Genomic DNA, 3,578 nt, shown 5'->3' with positions numbered 1-3,578 from the left:
CTCAGGGAGCAGCTGAGGGACACCTCAGCCATGAGGTCACCACGTCCCTGCGGGGCTGCAGCCACCAGATGATGCTGTTATTGAGCAGGAGAACCCAGCCTGGGAGCAAGACCAGAGCAGACACTGGGTCTGCCAGAGGGAAAAGCCCCTCACGCTGCAGGAGTCAGTGCTTGGGGCAGCTTTGGCTGAAGATGCAGCTCTGCTCATCCCCCAGCAGCAGCCACAGCTCCACTTGGGAGGGTCAAACCCCGAACCAAGCCCTCAGCAGCCCCCAGTGCTTCCTGATGCTCTCCACAGGGGTGGATGCTGGATCTGGCTCTGTGAAAGCACCAACTGGTCAATTTGGGGTAAAACAGAGAGAACAGGCAGGAAAACCTCCAGCTCTTGTACAAGGGGTACTCGCTGGAGCTGTGCAGCCTCCAGGATTTTGATCTCCGCTCGCTGTGGAATGCTGAACACAGCTTCTGCATGGAAAAGCTGAGGCAAAGGCCCGAAGCCCCTGCTAGATCCGGGAAGGGAACTGAGGATTCCTGACATTCCCTACCCACATTTTCAGCCACTGAATACTTTGTGGCCACACAAAGGGAAAAAGCAACACTTGCAGATTCCAATCCCTTTTCATTTTTCATTTTACAGAGTTTGCTTTAAGGCACATTCCAGCTGAGGGTGAATGAGCTGCCTCGGTGCTCCGCAGGAGAGTAGGGAGGAGCTCACAGCATCCTCGTACACGGGAGCAGAGCTGGTGGGAATGCTGCTCCTGCTGCTCCTGCCAGCCCCCAAACCCAGCTCCCACCTTCCCCCCAGCACCAGGGCAGGCAGCAGCGGGTTTGGGTGCTGCCTCCCCAGCAGTCACAGCTGGGGAACCCCGATGTGCAGCCCCCAGGCTCTGCCCCCTTCCTCTATTCCCAAAACAAACCCGCTGGAAGCAAACCTACCTGAGGAGACTGTCACCACATCTGTCCCCTCCCTGCTGTCACTGCCTCGGTCCTGGGGAGGTTTTACAGCCCGAAGTTTAATGTGTTTTCAATTTGAAAAAAAATCTTTTTAGTTTGCGCGGTGGCTGTTAACTCCACGTGCAGGGAATGCTGTGCCTAATGCTGCACCTGGAGAGGTGAATGCCAATGGCTCAGAATTCCCAGTGCCACGGTGGTTCTGAGCTGGGGAGCATGGACAGCTCGGCCAGGGCTGCTGGGAAGTGGCAACGCTGCCCTGAGATAGGGGGAAGCTGTGACACTGAGGTTCCAAACCAAACAATCCATCTTTGGGAAGCCACCAGAGGTACTTTAACGTGACTGACAGACTTCAGGGAGAACGGGAAAAAACCCTCCCTGCTTTCACTCTTCTCTGCCAGGAAAAGGCAGCACCTCCCAGGCCCAGCAGTGGCCCAGCCAGACAGCACCCACCACAGAGCAGGGAAATCCCCCAGTCCCCACCTGGGGTTCCTCCCTCTGAAATGTGCCTTTGAACAACCTCAGCGTGAGCAGAGCCACATCTGAAACCCAAACCTGCCCAACCACCTCAGTCAAGGTGCTTTGTGGGTCCTGCCACATGCGATTTCCAAGCTGCAGATAACCGAAGAACCAAAATCCCTTTTCCACCACAACAAATCCTTGTCTGGGAGAAACTCCCTAAAGCCAGAGCCATGCAGTTCCAGCTCTGCTGGGTTTCATTACCCTCAGCTCTCTCTGCAGAGGGACGTTCTTTACACATCGTGTAAGACCATCACAGAGGTTTGGGATCTGACAAATCCTGCTGGGAGGATCGAGCAGCACTTGGGGCACACGGGTACTCCAGGGGCATCTTCCTTTTCTCCTGCTCCCATGCTGGAGCCACCAAAGCGGTGCAGAGTTCCCTGCCCCTCGCTGGTGTACCAAGAGTGGGCTGCCCTTGGACCATGACCACAGGAACGGAAAGTGGCAAGAAGGGATCCCATTAGTGACATGACAGTGCCCCCAAGGAGCTGCAGAGGGACCCCCAGGGCCCAGAGGTGATGAAGAGCAGCAGTCCCTCCTCACCTGCACACCGCTCACACCCCAAACCAGCACTCAAGACCTGCCATGCACCTCGCTGGCTGTCTGAGCACACCCTCTGCCGTACCCAGCTCCCAGCAGTGCGCAGAGAGCACAGCCAGGCAGAGCCAAGAACTGCTCCCACGGGATGCTGAGACACAGAGCCACACTCCACGAAAGGGCCGGGCCAGCTGAGTAAGAATCCCACTACCAGACACCACCAGCACAGAACAGCCCCAGTTTGAGCAGGGCTGGGAGCTCCAGGGTCATCCCCTGGGATTCAGCACGCTCAGGACAGCGAGACCGAGCAGGACCCCAGGCTGCAGAACCAGAGTCACCCTCCCAGCAGCTCCCCTGTGCCCCACACAGACAGCGTCAGCCCCAAACCAATTAACACCAGTTTAGATAAAGCCACTCCAAGTGCTGGGGGTGCAGCTCTAGAGAGAGCCGCAGATGCTGAGGGAGATGGGAATTGTGTGGTGCAGGGAGGGGTGCAGGGAGCACAGGGCTCAGGCCTGGTCTGAAATCTGCACCTCTTCAAACAAGGCTATTCCTGCCCCAGGAGCCATTTCCAGTTACAAGGCATAACCTCAGCCACTCCTTGGTAACAGCATCAATCCATGCCACATTAAAACACTTTCTTGGCACAATTTATTTTTTCTGACCCAAACAAATAAGCCATTAGCAAGTCATTAACAACATTCTACCCTAAATTGTCAGTTTAACAGCCCTGTAAAAACATTTTTAGTTTAAAAACAAAAGTGTGCATGCTGCTGATATTAAAAGTGCAGTTACTCTTTCAGGAGTACCAGCTGTTTTGTTGCAAAGCATTTCCAACATACTAATCTGTACAGTAGAGACCAAGACTCGTTGAAGGCAGTTGATGGCTGTGTCAGGTGCCTCGCAGGGCGCGGGGACAGCCACTCTGGGAATTTCTTGGACACTTCCAGACAGAATATTCAAGCCCTTTTGAGAGTTTGGTTCAGGCCGACCAGCACATAGTGTAAAGGATTGTACATTCGTCTCTAAGTTGAAGTGAGCTGAACTGGTGTAATTTAGGCTCAATTCCAGACGCTTGGGTTTGAGCTACTCCTTGAATAATGGGTTGTTCCTTACGCGTGGTTTTCCATGTCAGCGATCACTGGCACTGCTTTTGGCCTTGCTACTCCACACCGATGAAAGCAGGGAGAACAAGGAAAGGAACAGAAGAGGATCTTAAAATGAACAGCTTCTTGCCAAACCAGCAAGGATACCATTCCCCCTTGTCCCAGGCTCCATGGATATTTCTATCAGATTTTCATATTGTAAGCGCTTCTCAGGAAGAGAGAAAACTCCGGAACAGTGAGTGTTTATTAGAATATTTTTTTTTTGTTAAATAAAGAGCAGGAAAAAAATAAAGGAAAAAAAAAAAAAAAAGTACTGCAGATTTAATTTCACATCTTGGCTCTGCTCTGACAAAGGAGAAGTTACTGAACTCAGCAACCACTTCTTGTCCCAAGCCAGGGATTAATGCCCCTCCCAAAACTTGTACCTGTCCCAACCCACCCTCCCCCCAACCCCAACCCTTCC

This window comes from Hirundo rustica, chromosome 24, assembly GCF_015227805.2.
Source record: "Hirundo rustica isolate bHirRus1 chromosome 24, bHirRus1.pri.v3, whole genome shotgun sequence".
Taxonomy (NCBI): domain Eukaryota; kingdom Metazoa; phylum Chordata; class Aves; order Passeriformes; family Hirundinidae; genus Hirundo; species Hirundo rustica.
This window is presented reverse-complemented; position numbering follows the sequence as displayed.